Source organism: Lissotriton helveticus, chromosome 6 (genome assembly GCF_964261635.1).
Source record: "Lissotriton helveticus chromosome 6, aLisHel1.1, whole genome shotgun sequence".
In the NCBI taxonomy this organism is placed as follows: domain Eukaryota; kingdom Metazoa; phylum Chordata; class Amphibia; order Caudata; family Salamandridae; genus Lissotriton; species Lissotriton helveticus.
In genome coordinates, this window is record NC_136067.1 from 682,609,292 (window position 1) to 682,627,851 (window position 18,560).

The 18,560-nt window shown below is 52.5% G+C and overlaps 14 non-coding genes and 3 pseudogenes across 14 annotated transcripts; all 17 read left to right on the top strand.

Annotated features, from left to right (window-relative positions):
• The first annotated feature begins 549 nt into the window (after positions 1-549).
• LOC144764302 (U2 spliceosomal RNA) lies at positions 550-739 on the top strand. Its single transcript, XR_013596486.1, has one exon. It is a non-coding gene; the product is annotated as a U2 spliceosomal RNA (small nuclear RNA).
• Positions 740-1,722: 983 nt separating this feature from the next.
• Positions 1,723-1,913, top strand: LOC144764234 (U2 spliceosomal RNA). The gene has a single exon (XR_013596423.1). It is a non-coding gene; the product is annotated as a U2 spliceosomal RNA (small nuclear RNA).
• Positions 1,914-2,885: 972 nt separating this feature from the next.
• Positions 2,886-3,076, top strand: LOC144764235 (U2 spliceosomal RNA). The gene has a single exon (XR_013596424.1). It is a non-coding gene; the product is annotated as a U2 spliceosomal RNA (small nuclear RNA).
• Positions 3,077-4,051: 975 nt separating this feature from the next.
• On the top strand, positions 4,052-4,242 carry LOC144764236 (U2 spliceosomal RNA). The gene has a single exon (XR_013596425.1). It is a non-coding gene; the product is annotated as a U2 spliceosomal RNA (small nuclear RNA).
• A 975-nt stretch (positions 4,243-5,217) lies between these two features.
• Positions 5,218-5,319, top strand: LOC144764488 (U2 spliceosomal RNA; annotated as a pseudogene).
• A 568-nt stretch (positions 5,320-5,887) lies between these two features.
• On the top strand, positions 5,888-6,088 carry LOC144764386 (U2 spliceosomal RNA; annotated as a pseudogene).
• Positions 6,089-7,073: 985 nt separating this feature from the next.
• Positions 7,074-7,264, top strand: LOC144764237 (U2 spliceosomal RNA). The gene has a single exon (XR_013596426.1). It is a non-coding gene; the product is annotated as a U2 spliceosomal RNA (small nuclear RNA).
• Positions 7,265-8,237: 973 nt separating this feature from the next.
• Positions 8,238-8,428, top strand: LOC144764238 (U2 spliceosomal RNA). The gene has a single exon (XR_013596427.1). It is a non-coding gene; the product is annotated as a U2 spliceosomal RNA (small nuclear RNA).
• Positions 8,429-9,411: 983 nt separating this feature from the next.
• LOC144764240 (U2 spliceosomal RNA) lies at positions 9,412-9,602 on the top strand. Its single transcript, XR_013596429.1, has one exon. It is a non-coding gene; the product is annotated as a U2 spliceosomal RNA (small nuclear RNA).
• A 975-nt stretch (positions 9,603-10,577) lies between these two features.
• LOC144764536 (U2 spliceosomal RNA) lies at positions 10,578-10,768 on the top strand. Its single transcript, XR_013596603.1, has one exon. It is a non-coding gene; the product is annotated as a U2 spliceosomal RNA (small nuclear RNA).
• Positions 10,769-11,199: 431 nt separating this feature from the next.
• LOC144764390 (U2 spliceosomal RNA) lies at positions 11,200-11,401 on the top strand (annotated as a pseudogene).
• A 985-nt stretch (positions 11,402-12,386) lies between these two features.
• On the top strand, positions 12,387-12,577 carry LOC144764241 (U2 spliceosomal RNA). The gene has a single exon (XR_013596430.1). It is a non-coding gene; the product is annotated as a U2 spliceosomal RNA (small nuclear RNA).
• Positions 12,578-13,554: 977 nt separating this feature from the next.
• LOC144764242 (U2 spliceosomal RNA) lies at positions 13,555-13,745 on the top strand. Its single transcript, XR_013596431.1, has one exon. It is a non-coding gene; the product is annotated as a U2 spliceosomal RNA (small nuclear RNA).
• A 985-nt stretch (positions 13,746-14,730) lies between these two features.
• LOC144764243 (U2 spliceosomal RNA) lies at positions 14,731-14,921 on the top strand. Its single transcript, XR_013596432.1, has one exon. It is a non-coding gene; the product is annotated as a U2 spliceosomal RNA (small nuclear RNA).
• A 979-nt stretch (positions 14,922-15,900) lies between these two features.
• Positions 15,901-16,091, top strand: LOC144764244 (U2 spliceosomal RNA). The gene has a single exon (XR_013596433.1). It is a non-coding gene; the product is annotated as a U2 spliceosomal RNA (small nuclear RNA).
• Positions 16,092-17,076: 985 nt separating this feature from the next.
• Positions 17,077-17,267, top strand: LOC144764245 (U2 spliceosomal RNA). Its single transcript, XR_013596434.1, has one exon. It is a non-coding gene; the product is annotated as a U2 spliceosomal RNA (small nuclear RNA).
• A 973-nt stretch (positions 17,268-18,240) lies between these two features.
• On the top strand, positions 18,241-18,431 carry LOC144764246 (U2 spliceosomal RNA). The gene has a single exon (XR_013596435.1). It is a non-coding gene; the product is annotated as a U2 spliceosomal RNA (small nuclear RNA).
• Positions 18,432-18,560: the final 129 nt, after the last annotated feature.

Genomic DNA, 18,560 nt, shown 5'->3' on the forward strand with positions numbered 1-18,560 from the left:
CAGGCTGGCTGGCATGCAGGCTGGCAGAGAAGTGGACACTGCCCTTGGCTTCTCTGAGCAAGAAGAAAAATACAGAGTCCTTTTCCTTCTCTGCCCGCCCCGAACGGCCACGAACGGCCAAGCCTTATCTATAGGCCTTAGGCTGCAGGGGAGCAGTGTCCCCGGCAAGCGAGGGTGAGGGGCCGGCCATATCCGGTCAGGGAGCTGTCCAGGGCATCCTGGGCTGATTCCCAGCATCCCCTGGCTGCCAGTCTTTCTGGCCAGCCGTCTGGAAGCAGTGCGCAGGAAGGGGCGGGGCATGCAAATTCTAGAAAGAGGACAACGTGGGTATGCTAAGTGACGCCTGATGAGGCGACAGCCGAGGAGGACTCTGGGAGCCGGGAGAAGGCCTGAGGCCGGGGCCTCCTTTCCACCCAGACATACTGAGCCCTTGCTGGGAGTCGGAAAAAGAGGCGGAAAGGCGGCCAGCGACGGTGCGAGGGAAGAGCCAAGTCCGGGTGAGCCAGGTAGATTGCTTCGGGAGGCGTTGATTCTGAATGGGCCCGGGTTATCGCTTCTCGGCCTTTTGGCTAAGATCAAGTGTAGTATCTGTTCTTATCAGTTTAATATCTGATACGTCCTCTATCTGGGGACCATATATTAAATTGATTTTTGGAACAGGGAGATGGAATAGGAGCTTGCTCTGTCCACTCCACGCATCAACCTGGTATTGCAGTACCTCCAGAATGGTGCACTTCCCACCCGGGGAAAACAATGCTGTTGAAAAATAGACGAGAAAACGAGAGTAGCGCTCCACTACCAAACCCTGTAAAGTGGCGCTATTGTGTTTGCGTGTGAATAAAAGCAAACTGGTCACCGTGTCTTGCCTTATTCATGTATTTATTTGACTTATTTGCCGCACCCGGGCCGTGCGTTATTTATTTATTCATTTATTAATTTTTCGGGTTTACGAAAAAAAATACAAATAAAAAATTATTTCTTTTTTTCTCCCCTTCTCCATCCAGACGCTGCACTTTGAAAAGAGACAAACGTCGGAAAAAGATTGTTTTTCCAGCAGCAGACTTTCAGTGATTTTGGATCCATTTCACTGGGGAACGAATGGAAGAAGGTTCCCAGCAAGTCAGTGGGAGGGAGGGAGGGAGGAAGGGAGGGAGGCAGGCAGGCAGGCTGGCTGGCATGCAGGCTGGCAGAGAAGTGGACACTGCCCTTGGCTTCTCTGAGCAAGAAGAAAAATACAGAGTCCTTTTCCTTCTCTGCCCGCCCCGCCCGTCCCCGAACGGCCACGAACGGCCAAGCCTTATCTATAGGCCTTAGGCTGCAGGGGAGCAGTGTCCCCGGCAAGCGAGGGTGAGGGGCCGGCCATATCCGGTCAGGGAGCTGTCCAGGGCATCCTGGGCTGATTCCCAGCATCCCCTGGCTGCCAGTCTTTCTGGCCAGCCGTCTGGAAGCAGTGCGCAGGAAGGGGCGGGGCATGCAAATTCTAGAAAGAGGACAACGTGGGTATGCTAAGTGACGCCTGATGAGGCGACAGCCGAGGAGGACTCTGGGAGCCGGGAGAAGGCCTGAGGCCGGGGCCTCCTTTCCACCCAGACATACTGAGCCCTTGCTGGGAGTCGGAAAAAGAGGCGGAAAGGCGGCCAGCGACGGTGCGAGGGAAGAGCCAAGTCCGGGTGAGCCAGGTAGATTGCTTCGGGAGGCGTTGATTCTGAATGGGCCCGGGTTATCGCTTCTCGGCCTTTTGGCTAAGATCAAGTGTAGTATCTGTTCTTATCAGTTTAATATCTGATACGTCCTCTATCTGGGGACCATATATTAAATTGATTTTTGGAACAGGGAGATGGAATAGGAGCTTGCTCTGTCCACTCCACGCATCAACCTGGTATTGCAGTACCTCCAGGAATGGTGCACTTCCCCACCCGGGGAAAACAATGCTGTTGAAAAATAGACGAGAAAACGAGAGTAGCGCTCCACTACCAAACCCTGTAAAGTGGCGCTATTGTGTTTGCGTGTGAATAAAAGCAAACTGGTCACCGTGTCTTGCCTTATTCATGTATTTATTTGACTTATTTGCCGCACCCGGGCCGTGCGTTATTTATTTATTCATTTATTAATTTTTCGGGTTTACGAAAAAAAATACAAATAAAAAATTATTTCTTTTTTTCTCCCCTTCTCCATCCAGACGCTGCACTTTGAAAAGAGACAAACGTCGGAAAAAGATTGTTTTTCCAGCAGCAGACTTTCAGTGATTTTGGATCCATTTCACTGGGGAACGAATGGAAGAAGGTTCCCAGCAAGTCAGTGGGAGGGAGGGAGGGAGGCAGGCAGGCAGGCTGGCTGGCATGCAGGCTGGCAGAGAAGTGGACACTGCCCTTGGCTTCTCTGAGCAAGAAGAAAAATACAGAGTCCTTTTCCTTCTCTGCCCGCCCCGCCCGTCCCCGAACGGCCACGAACGGCCAAGCCTTATCTATAGGCCTTAGGCTGCAGGGGAGCAGTGTCCCCGGCAAGCGAGGGTGAGGGGCCGGCCATATCCGGTCAGGGAGCTGTCCAGGGCATCCTGGGCTGATTCCCAGCATCCCCTGGCTGCCAGTCTTTCTGGCCAGCCGTCTGGAAGCAGTGCGCAGGAAGGGGCGGGGCATGCAAATTCTAGAAAGAGGACAACGTGGGTATGCTAAGTGACGCCTGATGAGGCGACAGCCGAGGAGGACTCTGGGAGCCGGGAGAAGGCCTGAGGCCGGGGCCTCCTTTCCACCCAGACATACTGAGCCCTTGCTGGGAGTCGGAAAAAGAGGCGGAAAGGCGGCCAGCGACGGTGCGAGGGAAGAGCCAAGTCCGGGTGAGCCAGGTAGATTGCTTCGGGAGGCGTTGATTCTGAATGGGCCCGGGTTATCGCTTCTCGGCCTTTTGGCTAAGATCAAGTGTAGTATCTGTTCTTATCAGTTTAATATCTGATACGTCCTCTATCTGGGGACCATATATTAAATTGATTTTTGGAACAGGGAGATGGAATAGGAGCTTGCTCTGTCCACTCCACGCATCAACCTGGTATTGCAGTACCTCCAGGAATGGTGCACTTCCCCACCCGGGGAAAACAATGCTGTTGAAAAATAGACGAGAAAACGAGAGTAGCGCTCCACTACCAAACCCTGTAAAGTGGCGCTATTGTGTTTGCGTGTGAATAAAAGCAAACTGGTCACCGTGTCTTGCCTTATTCATGTATTTATTTGACTTATTTGCCGCACCCGGGCCGTGCGTTATTTATTTATTCATTTATTAATTTTTCGGGTTTACGAAAAAAAAATACAAATAAAAAATTATTTCTTTTTTTCTCCCCTTCTCCATCCAGACGCTGCACTTTGAAAAGAGACAAACGTCGGAAAAAGATTGTTTTTCCAGCAGCAGACTTTCAGTGATTTTGGATCCATTTCACTGGGGAACGAATGGAAGAAGGTTCCCAGCAAGTCAGTGGGAGGGAGGGAGGGAGGAAGGGAGGGAGGCAGGCAGGCAGGCTGGCTGGCATGCAGGCTGGCAGAGAAGTGGACACTGCCCTTGGCTTCTCTGAGCAAGAAGAAAAATACAGAGTCCTTTTCCTTCTCTGCCCGCCCCGAACGGCCACGAACGGCCAAGCCTTATCTATAGGCCTTAGGCTGCAGGGGAGCAGTGTCCCCGGCAAGCGAGGGTGAGGGGCCGGCCATATCCGGTCAGGGAGCTGTCCAGGGCATCCTGGGCTGATTCCCAGCATCCCCTGGCTGCCAGTCTTTCTGGCCAGCCGTCTGGAAGCAGTGCGCAGGAAGGGGCGGGGCATGCAAATTCTAGAAAGAGGACAACGTGGGTATGCTAAGTGACGCCTGATGAGGCGACAGCCGAGGAGGACTCTGGGAGCCGGGAGAAGGCCTGAGGCCGGGGCCTCCTTTCCACCCAGACATACTGAGCCCTTGCTGGGAGTCGGAAAAAGAGGCGGAAAGGCGGCCAGCGACGGTGCGAGGGAAGAGCCAAGTCCGGGTGAGCCAGGTAGATTGCTTCGGGAGGCGTTGATTCTGAATGGGCCCGGGTTATCGCTTCTCGGCCTTTTGGCTAAGATCAAGTGTAGTATCTGTTCTTATCAGTTTAATATCTGATACGTCCTCTATCTGGGGACCATATATTAAATTGATTTTTGGAACAGGGAGATGGAATAGGAGCTTGCTCTGTCCACTCCACGCATCAACCTGGTATTGCAGTACCTCCAGGAATGGTGCACTTCCCCACCCGGGGAAAACAATGCTGTTGAAAAATAGACGAGAAAACGAGAGTAGCGCTCCACTACCAAACCCTGTAAAGTGGCGCTATTGTGTTTGCGTGTGAATAAAAGCAAACTGGTCACCGTGTCTTGCCTTATTCATGTATTTATTTGACTTATTTGCCGCACCCGGGCCGTGCGTTATTTATTTATTCATTTATTAATTTTTCGGGTTTACGAAAAAAAAATACAAATAAAAAATTATTTCTTTTTTTCTCCCCTTCTCCATCCAGACGCTGCACTTTGAAAAGAGACAAACGTCGGAAAAAGATTGTTTTTCCAGCAGCAGACTTTCAGTGATTTTGGATCCATTTCACTGGGGAACGAATGGAAGAAGGTTCCCAGCAAGTCAGTGGGAGGGAGGGAGGGAGGAAGGGAGGGAGGCAGGCAGGCAGGCTGGCTGGCATGCAGGCTGGCAGAGAAGTGGACACTGCCCTTGGCTTCTCTGAGCAAGAAGAAAAATACAGAGTCCTTTTCCTTCTCTGCCCGCCCCGAACGGCCACGAACGGCCAAGCCTTATCTATAGGCCTTAGGCTGCAGGGGAGCAGTGTCCCCGGCAAGCGAGGGTGAGGGGCCGGCCATATCCGGTCAGGGAGCTGTCCAGGGCATCCTGGGCTGATTCCCAGCATCCCCTGGCTGCCAGTCTTTCTGGCCAGCCGTCTGGAAGCAGTGCGCAGGAAGGGGCGGGGCATGCAAATTCTAGAAAGAGGACAACGTGGGTATGCTAAGTGACGCCTGATGAGGCGACAGCCGAGGAGGACTCTGGGAGCCGGGAGAAGGCCTGAGGCCGGGGCCTCCTTTCCACCCAGACATACTGAGCCCTTGCTGGGAGTCGGAAAAAGAGGCGGAAAGGCGGCCAGCGACGGTGCGAGGGAAGAGCCAAGTCCGGGTGAGCCAGGTAGATTGCTTCGGGAGGCGTTGATTCTGAATGGGCCCGGGTTATCGCTTCTCGGCCTTTTGGCTAAGATCAAGTGTAGTATCTGTTCTAGATCGCTTCTCGGCCTTTTGGCTAAGATCAAGTGTAGTTTCACTTGCCTCCCCTAGGGGAGGGCGGTCAGTTGGGATGTGCTCATTGAACTTTGTGTGTCAATGATATTCCCAATACGTAGAAACGAGATTCGGTTCCGGATCGACAATGACAGCAATGTCATTACGCATATGACAGTAATGTCATAACGTTTTTAGTAGCCTGGCATGCTGGACTGTTGGGCAGTACCCCAGTGGGGGCTGACTGGCAGGCCGGCTGAATGGCGATTTTTTTCGTAGGTCAGCAGGCGAGACTGGGCTGCTGTGCCAACCGGCTTTGTTTGACAACCGGGCTGATGACCTTGGATGGAACGACAGGGCCGAACGGCATGGCTGGAAGGCTAAGTCGCCCCCCTGTCCAGGCGAACCCTCCTAGGTCCGACCGGCACAAGGCCAACCAGCTAATGGCTGTCTGCGGATTGGTTCCCCGCTTTCAGCTGGGCTGGTTGGCTGCTGGATGGAGGTAGTAGCAGGACAGACCGGGGTTGGCTGAAAAGATAAGCCATGCCTAGTACCCCCTGGGCAAGTAGGCCAGGCGAGACGGCTCGGTTGAAGGGCAAGGCCGGCGGGTGTGGCAGACTGGCCAGACCTGCTGACTGAGGGTGTGACGGGTAGGAAAAAAAAAAAAAAAAATCTGTTCTTATCAGTTTAATATCTGATACGTCCTCTATCTGGGGACCATATATTAAATTGATTTTTGGAACAGGGAGATGGAATAGGAGCTTGCTCTGTCCACTCCACGCATCAACCTGGTATTGCAGTACCTCCAGGAATGGTGCACTTCCCCACCCGGGGAAAACAATGCTGTTGAAAAATAGACGAGAAAACGAGAGTAGCGCTCCACTACCAAACCCTGTAAAGTGGCGCTATTGTGTTTGCGTGTGAATAAAAGCAAACTGGTCACCGTGTCTTGCCTTATTCATGTATTTATTTGACTTATTTGCCGCACCCGGGCCGTGCGTTATTTATTTATTCATTTATTAATTTTTCGGGTTTACGAAAAAAAAATACAAATAAAAAATTATTTCTTTTTTTCTCCCCTTCTCCATCCAGACGCTGCACTTTGAAAAGAGACAAACGTCGGAAAAAGATTGTTTTTCCAGCAGCAGACTTTCAGTGATTTTGGATCCATTTCACTGGGGAACGAATGGAAGAAGGTTCCCAGCAAGTCAGTGGGAGGGAGGGAGGGAGGAAGGGAGGGAGGCAGGCAGGCAGGCTGGCTGGCATGCAGGCTGGCAGAGAAGTGGACACTGCCCTTGGCTTCTCTGAGCAAGAAGAAAAATACAGAGTCCTTTTCCTTCTCTGCCCGCCCCGCCCGTCCCCGAACGGCCACGAACGGCCAAGCCTTATCTATAGGCCTTAGGCTGCAGGGGAGCAGTGTCCCCGGCAAGCGAGGGTGAGGGGCCGGCCATATCCGGTCAGGGAGCTGTCCAGGGCATCCTGGGCTGATTCCCAGCATCCCCTGGCTGCCAGTCTTTCTGGCCAGCCGTCTGGAAGCAGTGCGCAGGAAGGGGCGGGGCATGCAAATTCTAGAAAGAGGACAACGTGGGTATGCTAAGTGACGCCTGATGAGGCGACAGCCGAGGAGGACTCTGGGAGCCGGGAGAAGGCCTGAGGCCGGGGCCTCCTTTCCACCCAGACATACTGAGCCCTTGCTGGGAGTCGGAAAAAGAGGCGGAAAGGCGGCCAGCGACGGTGCGAGGGAAGAGCCAAGTCCGGGTGAGCCAGGTAGATTGCTTCGGGAGGCGTTGATTCTGAATGGGCCCGGGTTATCGCTTCTCGGCCTTTTGGCTAAGATCAAGTGTAGTATCTGTTCTTATCAGTTTAATATCTGATACGTCCTCTATCTGGGGACCATATATTAAATTGATTTTTGGAACAGGGAGATGGAATAGGAGCTTGCTCTGTCCACTCCACGCATCAACCTGGTATTGCAGTACCTCCAGGAATGGTGCACTTCCCCACCCGGGGAAAACAATGCTGTTGAAAAATAGACGAGAAAACGAGAGTAGCGCTCCACTACCAAACCCTGTAAAGTGGCGCTATTGTGTTTGCGTGTGAATAAAAGCAAACTGGTCACCGTGTCTTGCCTTATTCATGTATTTATTTGACTTATTTGCCGCACCCGGGCCGTGCGTTATTTATTTATTCATTTATTAATTTTTCGGGTTTACGAAAAAAAAATACAAATAAAAAATTATTTCTTTTTTTCTCCCCTTCTCCATCCAGACGCTGCACTTTGAAAAGAGACAAACGTCGGAAAAAGATTGTTTTTCCAGCAGCAGACTTTCAGTGATTTTGGATCCATTTCACTGGGGAACGAATGGAAGAAGGTTCCCAGCAAGTCAGTGGGAGGGAGGGAGGGAGGCAGGCAGGCAGGCTGGCTGGCATGCAGGCTGGCAGAGAAGTGGACACTGCCCTTGGCTTCTCTGAGCAAGAAGAAAAATACAGAGTCCTTTTCCTTCTCTGCCCGCCCCGCCCGTCCCCGAACGGCCACGAACGGCCAAGCCTTATCTATAGGCCTTAGGCTGCAGGGGAGCAGTGTCCCCGGCAAGCGAGGGTGAGGGGCCGGCCATATCCGGTCAGGGAGCTGTCCAGGGCATCCTGGGCTGATTCCCAGCATCCCCTGGCTGCCAGTCTTTCTGGCCAGCCGTCTGGAAGCAGTGCGCAGGAAGGGGCGGGGCATGCAAATTCTAGAAAGAGGACAACGTGGGTATGCTAAGTGACGCCTGATGAGGCGACAGCCGAGGAGGACTCTGGGAGCCGGGAGAAGGCCTGAGGCCGGGGCCTCCTTTCCACCCAGACATACTGAGCCCTTGCTGGGAGTCGGAAAAAGAGGCGGAAAGGCGGCCAGCGACGGTGCGAGGGAAGAGCCAAGTCCGGGTGAGCCAGGTAGATTGCTTCGGGAGGCGTTGATTCTGAATGGGCCCGGGTTATCGCTTCTCGGCCTTTTGGCTAAGATCAAGTGTAGTATCTGTTCTTATCAGTTTAATATCTGATACGTCCTCTATCTGGGGACCATATATTAAATTGATTTTTGGAACAGGGAGATGGAATAGGAGCTTGCTCTGTCCACTCCACGCATCAACCTGGTATTGCAGTACCTCCAGGAATGGTGCACTTCCCCACCCGGGGAAAACAATGCTGTTGAAAAATAGACGAGAAAACGAGAGTAGCGCTCCACTACCAAACCCTGTAAAGTGGCGCTATTGTGTTTGCGTGTGAATAAAAGCAAACTGGTCACCGTGTCTTGCCTTATTCATGTATTTATTTGACTTATTTGCCGCACCCGGGCCGTGCGTTATTTATTTATTCATTTATTAATTTTTCGGGTTTACGAAAAAAAAATACAAATAAAAAATTATTTCTTTTTTTCTCCCCTTCTCCATCCAGACGCTGCACTTTGAAAAGAGACAAACGTCGGAAAAAGATTGTTTTTCCAGCAGCAGACTTTCAGTGATTTTGGATCCATTTCACTGGGGAACGAATGGAAGAAGGTTCCCAGCAAGTCAGTGGGAGGGAGGGAGGGAGGAAGGGAGGGAGGCAGGCAGGCAGGCTGGCTGGCATGCAGGCTGGCAGAGAAGTGGACACTGCCCTTGGCTTCTCTGAGCAAGAAGAAAAATACAGAGTCCTTTTCCTTCTCTGCCCGCCCCGAACGGCCACGAACGGCCAAGCCTTATCTATAGGCCTTAGGCTGCAGGGGAGCAGTGTCCCCGGCAAGCGAGGGTGAGGGGCCGGCCATATCCGGTCAGGGAGCTGTCCAGGGCATCCTGGGCTGATTCCCAGCATCCCCTGGCTGCCAGTCTTTCTGGCCAGCCGTCTGGAAGCAGTGCGCAGGAAGGGGCGGGGCATGCAAATTCTAGAAAGAGGACAACGTGGGTATGCTAAGTGACGCCTGATGAGGCGACAGCCGAGGAGGACTCTGGGAGCCGGGAGAAGGCCTGAGGCCGGGAGGCCGGGGCCTCCTTTCCACCCAGACATACTGAGCCCTTGCTGGGAGTCGGAAAAAGAGGCGGAAAGGCGGCCAGCGACGGTGCGAGGGAAGAGCCAAGTCCGGGTGAGCCAGGTAGATTGCTTCGGGAGGCGTTGATTCTGAATGGGCCCGGGTTATCGCTTCTCGGCCTTTTGGCTAAGATCAAGTGTAGTATCTGTTCTTATCAGTTTAATATCTGATACGTCCTCTATCTGGGGACCATATATTAAATTGATTTTTGGAACAGGGAGATGGAATAGGAGCTTGCTCTGTCCACTCCACGCATCAACCTGGTATTGCAGTACCTCCAGGAATGGTGCACTTCCCCACCCGGGGAAAACAATGCTGTTGAAAAATAGACGAGAAAACGAGAGTAGCGCTCCACTACCAAACCCTGTAAAGTGGCGCTATTGTGTTTGCGTGTGAATAAAAGCAAACTGGTCACCGTGTCTTGCCTTATTCATGTATTTATTTGACTTATTTGCCGCACCCGGGCCGTGCGTTATTTATTTATTCATTTATTAATTTTTCGGGTTTACGAAAAAAAAATACAAATAAAAAATTATTTCTTTTTTTCTCCCCTTCTCCATCCAGACGCTGCACTTTGAAAAGAGACAAACGTCGGAAAAAGATTGTTTTTCCAGCAGCAGACTTTCAGTGATTTTGGATCCATTTCACTGGGGAACGAATGGAAGAAGGTTCCCAGCAAGTCAGTGGGAGGGAGGGAGGGAGGAAGGGAGGGAGGCAGGCAGGCAGGCTGGCTGGCATGCAGGCTGGCAGAGAAGTGGACACTGCCCTTGGCTTCTCTGAGCAAGAAGAAAAATACAGAGTCCTTTTCCTTCTCTGCCCGCCCCGAACGGCCACGAACGGCCAAGCCTTATCTATAGGCCTTAGGCTGCAGGGGAGCAGTGTCCCCGGCAAGCGAGGGTGAGGGGCCGGCCATATCCGGTCAGGGAGCTGTCCAGGGCATCCTGGGCTGATTCCCAGCATCCCCTGGCTGCCAGTCTTTCTGGCCAGCCGTCTGGAAGCAGTGCGCAGGAAGGGGCGGGGCATGCAAATTCTAGAAAGAGGACAACGTGGGTATGCTAAGTGACGCCTGATGAGGCGACAGCCGAGGAGGACTCTGGGAGCCGGGAGAAGGCCTGAGGCCGGGGCCTCCTTTCCACCCAGACATACTGAGCCCTTGCTGGGAGTCGGAAAAAGAGGCGGAAAGGCGGCCAGCGACGGTGCGAGGGAAGAGCCAAGTCCGGGTGAGCCAGGTAGATTGCTTCGGGAGGCGTTGATTCTGAATGGGCCCGGGTTATCGCTTCTCGGCCTTTTGGCTAAGATCAAGTGTAGTTTCACTTGCCTCCCCTAGGGGAGGGCGGTCAGTTGGGATGTGCTCATTGAACTTTGTGTGTCAATGATATTCCCAATACGTAGAAACGAGATTCGGTTCCGGATCGACAATGACAGCAATGTCATTACGCATATGACAGTAATGTCATAACGTTTTTAGTAGCCTGGCATGCTGGACTGTTGGGCAGTACCCCAGTGGGGGCTGACTGGCAGGCCGGCTGAATGGCGATTTTTTTCGTAGGTCAGCAGGCGAGACTGGGCTGCTGTGCCAACCGGCTTTGTTTGACAACCGGGCTGATGACCTTGGATGGAACGACAGGGCCGAACGGCATGGCTGGAAGGCTAAGTCGCCCCCCTGTCCAGGCGAACCCTCCTAGGTCCGACCGGCACAAGGCCAACCAGCTAATGGCTGTCTGCGGATTGGTTCCCCGCTTTCAGCTGGGCTGGTTGGCTGCTGGATGGAGGTAGTAGCAGGACAGACCGGGGTTGGCTGAAAAGATAAGCCATGCCTAGTACCCCCTGGGCAAGTAGGCCAGGCGAGACGGCTCGGTTGAAGGGCAAGGCCGGTGGGTGTGGCAGACTGGCCAGACCTGCTGACTGAGGGTGTGACGGGTAGGACAAAAAAAAAAAAAAAATCTGTTCTTATCAGTTTAATATCTGATACGTCCTCTATCTGGGGACCATATATTAAATTGATTTTTGGAACAGGGAGATGGAATAGGAGCTTGCTCTGTCCACTCCACGCATCAACCTGGTATTGCAGTACCTCCAGGAATGGTGCACTTCCCCACCCGGGGAAAACAATGCTGTTGAAAAATAGACGAGAAAACGAGAGTAGCGCTCCACTACCAAACCCTGTAAAGTGGCGCTATTGTGTTTGCGTGTGAATAAAAGCAAACTGGTCACCGTGTCTTGCCTTATTCATGTATTTATTTGACTTATTTGCCGCACCCGGGCCGTGCGTTATTTATTTATTCATTTATTAATTTTTCGGGTTTACGAAAAAAAAATACAAATAAAAAATTATTTCTTTTTTTCTCCCCTTCTCCATCCAGACGCTGCACTTTGAAAAGAGACAAACGTCGGAAAAAGATTGTTTTTCCAGCAGCAGACTTTCAGTGATTTTGGATCCATTTCACTGGGGAACGAATGGAAGAAGGTTCCCAGCAAGTCAGTGGGAGGGAGGGAGGGAGGAAGGGAGGGAGGCAGGCAGGCAGGCTGGCTGGCATGCAGGCTGGCAGAGAAGTGGACACTGCCCTTGGCTTCTCTGAGCAAGAAGAAAAATACAGAGTCCTTTTCCTTCTCTGCCCGCCCCGCCCGTCCCCGAACGGCCACGAACGGCCAAGCCTTATCTATAGGCCTTAGGCTGCAGGGGAGCAGTGTCCCCGGCAAGCGAGGGTGAGGGGCCGGCCATATCCGGTCAGGGAGCTGTCCAGGGCATCCTGGGCTGATTCCCAGCATCCCCTGGCTGCCAGTCTTTCTGGCCAGCCGTCTGGAAGCAGTGCGCAGGAAGGGGCGGGGCATGCAAATTCTAGAAAGAGGACAACGTGGGTATGCTAAGTGACGCCTGATGAGGCGACAGCCGAGGAGGACTCTGGGAGCCGGGAGAAGGCCTGAGGCCGGGGCCTCCTTTCCACCCAGACATACTGAGCCCTTGCTGGGAGTCGGAAAAAGAGGCGGAAAGGCGGCCAGCGACGGTGCGAGGGAAGAGCCAAGTCCGGGTGAGCCAGGTAGATTGCTTCGGGAGGCGTTGATTCTGAATGGGCCCGGGTTATCGCTTCTCGGCCTTTTGGCTAAGATCAAGTGTAGTATCTGTTCTTATCAGTTTAATATCTGATACGTCCTCTATCTGGGGACCATATATTAAATTGATTTTTGGAACAGGGAGATGGAATAGGAGCTTGCTCTGTCCACTCCACGCATCAACCTGGTATTGCAGTACCTCCAGGAATGGTGCACTTCCCCACCCGGGGAAAACAATGCTGTTGAAAAATAGACGAGAAAACGAGAGTAGCGCTCCACTACCAAACCCTGTAAAGTGGCGCTATTGTGTTTGCGTGTGAATAAAAGCAAACTGGTCACCGTGTCTTGCCTTATTCATGTATTTATTTGACTTATTTGCCGCACCCGGGCCGTGCGTTATTTATTTATTCATTTATTAATTTTTCGGGTTTACGAAAAAAAAATACAAATAAAAAATTATTTCTTTTTTTCTCCCCTTCTCCATCCAGACGCTGCACTTTGAAAAGAGACAAACGTCGGAAAAAGATTGTTTTTCCAGCAGCAGACTTTCAGTGATTTTGGATCCATTTCACTGGGGAACGAAAATGGAAGAAGGTTCCCAGCAAGTCAGTGGGAGGGAGGGAGGGAGGAAGGGAGGGAGGCAGGCAGGCAGGCTGGCTGGCATGCAGGCTGGCAGAGAAGTGGACACTGCCCTTGGCTTCTCTGAGCAAGAAGAAAAATACAGAGTCCTTTTCCTTCTCTGCCCGCCCCGAACGGCCACGAACGGCCAAGCCTTATCTATAGGCCTTAGGCTGCAGGGGAGCAGTGTCCCCGGCAAGCGAGGGTGAGGGGCCGGCCATATCCGGTCAGGGAGCTGTCCAGGGCATCCTGGGCTGATTCCCAGCATCCCCTGGCTGCCAGTCTTTCTGGCCAGCCGTCTGGAAGCAGTGCGCAGGAAGGGGCGGGGCATGCAAATTCTAGAAAGAGGACAACGTGGGTATGCTAAGTGACGCCTGATGAGGCGACAGCCGAGGAGGACTCTGGGAGCCGGGAGAAGGCCTGAGGCCGGGGCCTCCTTTCCACCCAGACATACTGAGCCCTTGCTGGGAGTCGGAAAAAGAGGCGGAAAGGCGGCCAGCGACGGTGCGAGGGAAGAGCCAAGTCCGGGTGAGCCAGGTAGATTGCTTCGGGAGGCGTTGATTCTGAATGGGCCCGGGTTATCGCTTCTCGGCCTTTTGGCTAAGATCAAGTGTAGTATCTGTTCTTATCAGTTTAATATCTGATACGTCCTCTATCTGGGGACCATATATTAAATTGATTTTTGGAACAGGGAGATGGAATAGGAGCTTGCTCTGTCCACTCCACGCATCAACCTGGTATTGCAGTACCTCCAGGAATGGTGCACTTCCCCACCCGGGGAAAACAATGCTGTTGAAAAATAGACGAGAAAACGAGAGTAGCGCTCCACTACCAAACCCTGTAAAGTGGCGCTATTGTGTTTGCGTGTGAATAAAAGCAAACTGGTCACCGTGTCTTGCCTTATTCATGTATTTATTTGACTTATTTGCCGCACCCGGGCCGTGCGTTATTTATTTATTCATTTATTAATTTTTCGGGTTTACGAAAAAAAAATACAAATAAAAAATTATTTCTTTTTTTCTCCCCTTCTCCATCCAGACGCTGCACTTTGAAAAGAGACAAACGTCGGAAAAAGATTGTTTTTCCAGCAGCAGACTTTCAGTGATTTTGGATCCATTTCACTGGGGAACGAATGGAAGAAGGTTCCCAGCAAGTCAGTGGGAGGGAGGGAGGGAGGAAGGGAGGGAGGCAGGCAGGCAGGCTGGCTGGCATGCAGGCTGGCAGAGAAGTGGACACTGCCCTTGGCTTCTCTGAGCAAGAAGAAAAATACAGAGTCCTTTTCCTTCTCTGCCCGCCCCGCCCGTCCCCGAACGGCCACGAACGGCCAAGCCTTATCTATAGGCCTTAGGCTGCAGGGGAGCAGTGTCCCCGGCAAGCGAGGGTGAGGGGCCGGCCATATCCGGTCAGGGAGCTGTCCAGGGCATCCTGGGCTGATTCCCAGCATCCCCTGGCTGCCAGTCTTTCTGGCCAGCCGTCTGGAAGCAGTGCGCAGGAAGGGGCGGGGCATGCAAATTCTAGAAAGAGGACAACGTGGGTATGCTAAGTGACGCCTGATGAGGCGACAGCCGAGGAGGACTCTGGGAGCCGGGAGAAGGCCTGAGGCCGGGGCCTCCTTTCCACCCAGACATACTGAGCCCTTGCTGGGAGTCGGAAAAAGAGGCGGAAAGGCGGCCAGCGACGGTGCGAGGGAAGAGCCAAGTCCGGGTGAGCCAGGTAGATTGCTTCGGGAGGCGTTGATTCTGAATGGGCCCGGGTTATCGCTTCTCGGCCTTTTGGCTAAGATCAAGTGTAGTATCTGTTCTTATCAGTTTAATATCTGATACGTCCTCTATCTGGGGACCATATATTAAATTGATTTTTGGAACAGGGAGATGGAATAGGAGCTTGCTCTGTCCACTCCACGCATCAACCTGGTATTGCAGTACCTCCAGGAATGGTGCACTTCCCCACCCGGGGAAAACAATGCTGTTGAAAAATAGACGAGAAAACGAGAGTAGCGCTCCACTACCAAACCCTGTAAAGTGGCGCTATTGTGTTTGCGTGTGAATAAAAGCAAACTGGTCACCGTGTCTTGCCTTATTCATGTATTTATTTGACTTATTTGCCGCACCCGGGCCGTGCGTTATTTATTTATTCATTTATTAATTTTTCGGGTTTACGAAAAAAAAATACAAATAAAAAATTATTTCTTTTTTTCTCCCCTTCTCCATCCAGACGCTGCACTTTGAAAAGAGACAAACGTCGGAAAAAGATTGTTTTTCCAGCAGCAGACTTTCAGTGATTTTGGATCCATTTCACTGGGGAACGAATGGAAGAAGGTTCCCAGCAAGTCAGTGGGAGGGAGGGAGGGAGGAAGGGAGGGAGGCAGGCAGGCAGGCTGGCTGGCTGGCATGCAGGCTGGCAGAGAAGTGGACACTGCCCTTGGCTTCTCTGAGCAAGAAGAAAAATACAGAGTCCTTTTCCTTCTCTGCCCGCCCCGAACGGCCACGAACGGCCAAGCCTTATCTATAGGCCTTAGGCTGCAGGGGAGCAGTGTCCCCGGCAAGCGAGGGTGAGGGGCCGGCCATATCCGGTCAGGGAGCTGTCCAGGGCATCCTGGGCTGATTCCCAGCATCCCCTGGCTGCCAGTCTTTCTGGCCAGCCGTCTGGAAGCAGTGCGCAGGAAGGGGCGGGGCATGCAAATTCTAGAAAGAGGACAACGTGGGTATGCTAAGTGACGCCTGATGAGGCGACAGCCGAGGAGGACTCTGGGAGCCGGGAGAAGGCCTGAGGCCGGGGCCTCCTTTCCACCCAGACATACTGAGCCCTTGCTGGGAGTCGGAAAAAGAGGCGGAAAGGCGGCCAGCGACGGTGCGAGGGAAGAGCCAAGTCCGGGTGAGCCAGGTAGATTGCTTCGGGAGGCGTTGATTCTGAATGGGCCCGGGTTATCGCTTCTCGGCCTTTTGGCTAAGATCAAGTGTAGTATCTGTTCTTATCAGTTTAATATCTGATACGTCCTCTATCTGGGGACCATATATTAAATTGATTTTTGGAACAGGGAGATGGAATAGGAGCTTGCTCTGTCCACTCCACGCATCAACCTGGTATTGCAGTACCTCCAGGAATGGTGCACTTCCCCACCCGGGGAAAACAATGCTGTTGAAAAATAGACGAGAAAACGAGAGTAGCGCTCCACTACCAAACCCTGTAAAGTGGCGCTATTGTGTTTGCGTGTGAATAAAAGCAAACTGGTCACCGTGTCTTGCCTTATTCATGTATTTATTTGACTTATTTGCCGCACCCGGGCCGTGCGTTATTTATTTATTCATTTATTAATTTTTCGGGTTTACGAAAAAAAAATACAAATAAAAAATTATTTCTTTTTTTCTCCCCTTCTCCATCCAGACGCTGCACTTTGAAAAGAGACAAACGTCGGAAAAAGATTGTTTTTCCAGCAGCAGACTTTCAGTGATTTTGGATCCATTTCACTGGGGAACGAATGGAAGAAGGTTCCCAGCAAGTCAGTGGGAGGGAGGGAGGGAGGAAGGGAGGGAGGCAGGCAGGCAGGCTGGCTGGCATGCAGGCTGGCAGAGAAGTGGACACTGCCCTTGGCTTCTCTGAGCAAGAAGAAAAATACAGAGTCCTTTTCCTTCTCTGCCCGCCCCGCCCGTCCCCGAACGGCCACGAACGGCCAAGCCTTATCTATAGGCCTTAGGCTGCAGGGGAGCAGTGTCCCCGGCAAGCGAGGGTGAGGGGCCGGCCATATCCGGTCAGGGAGCTGTCCAGGGCATCCTGGGCTGATTCCCAGCATCCCCTGGCTGCCAGTCTTTCTGGCCAGCCGTCTGGAAGCAGTGCGCAGGAAGGGGCGGGGCATGCAAATTCTAGAAAGAGGACAACGTGGGTATGCTAAGTGACGCCTGATGAGGCGACAGCCGAGGAGGACTCTGGGAGCCGGGAGAAGGCCTGAGGCCGGGGCCTCCTTTCCACCCAGACATACTGAGCCCTTGCTGGGAGTCGGAAAAAGAGGCGGAAAGGCGGCCAGCGACGGTGCGAGGGAAGAGCCAAGTCCGGGTGAGCCAGGTAGATTGCTTCGGGAGGCGTTGATTCTGAATGGGCCCGGGTTATCGCTTCTCGGCCTTTTGGCTAAGATCAAGTGTAGTATCTGTTCTTATCAGTTTAATATCTGATACGTCCTCTATCTGGGGACCATATATTAAATTGATTTTTGGAACAGGGAGATGGAATAGGAGCTTGCTCTGTCCACTCCACGCATCAACCTGGTATTGCAGTACCTCCAGGAATGGTGCACTTCCCCACCCGGGGAAAACAATGCTGTTGAAAAATAGACGAGAAAACGAGAGTAGCGCTCCACTACCAAACCCTGTAAAGTGGCGCTATTGTGTTTGCGTGTGAATAAAAGCAAACTGGTCACCGTGTCTTGCCTTATTCATGTATTTATTTGACTTATTTGCCGCACCCGGGCCGTGCGTTATTTATTTATTCATTTATTAATTTTTCGGGTTTACGAAAAAAAAATACAAATAAAAAATTATTTCTTTTTTTCTCCCCTTCTCCATCCAGACGCTGCACTTTGAAAAGAGACAAACGTCGGAAAAAGATTGTTTTTCCAGCAGCAGACTTTCAGTGATTTTGGATCCATTTCACTGGGGAACGAATGGAAGAAGGTTCCCAGCAAGTCAGTGGGAGGGAGGGAGGGAGGCAGGCAGGCAGGCTGGCTGGCATGCAGGCTGGCAGAGAAGTGGACACTGCCCTTGGCTTCTCTGAGCAAGAAGAAAAATACAGAGTCCTTTTCCTTCTCTGCCCGCCCCGCCCGTCCCCGAACGGCCACGAACGGCCAAGCCTTATCTATAGGCCTTAGGCTGCAGGGGAGCAGTGTCCCCGGCAAGCGAGGGTGAGGGGCCGGCCATATCCGGTCAGGGAGCTGTCCAGGGCATCCTGGGCTGATTCCCAGCATCCCCTGGCTGCCAGGCTTTCTGGCCAGCCGTCTGGAAGCAGTGCGCAGGAAGGGGCGGGGCATGCAAATTCTAGAAAGAGGACAACGTGGGTATGCTAAGTGACGCCTGATGAGGCGACAGCCGAGGAGGACTCTGGGAGCCGGGAGAAGGCCTGAGGCCGGGGCCTCCTTTCCACCCAGACATACTGAGCCCTTGCTGGGAGTCGGAAAAAGAGGCGGAAAGGCGGCCAGCGACGGTGCGAGGGAAGAGCCAAGTCCGGGTGAGCCAGGTAGATTGCTTCGGGAGGCGTTGATTCTGAATGGGCCCGGGTTATCGCTTCTCGGCCTTTTGGCTAAGATCAAGTGTAGTATCTGTTCTTATCAGTTTAATATCTGATACGTCCTCTATCTGGGGACCATATATTAAATTGATTTTTGGAACAGGGAGATGGAATAGGAGCTTGCTCTGTCCACTCCACGCATCAACCTGGTATTGCAGTACCTCCAGGAATGGTGCACTTCCCCACCCGGGGAAAACAATGCTGTTGAAAAATAGACGAGAAAACGAGAGTAGCGCTCCACTACCAAACCCTGTAAAGTGGCGCTATTGTGTTTGCGTGTGAATAAAAGCAAACTGGTCACCGTGTCTTGCC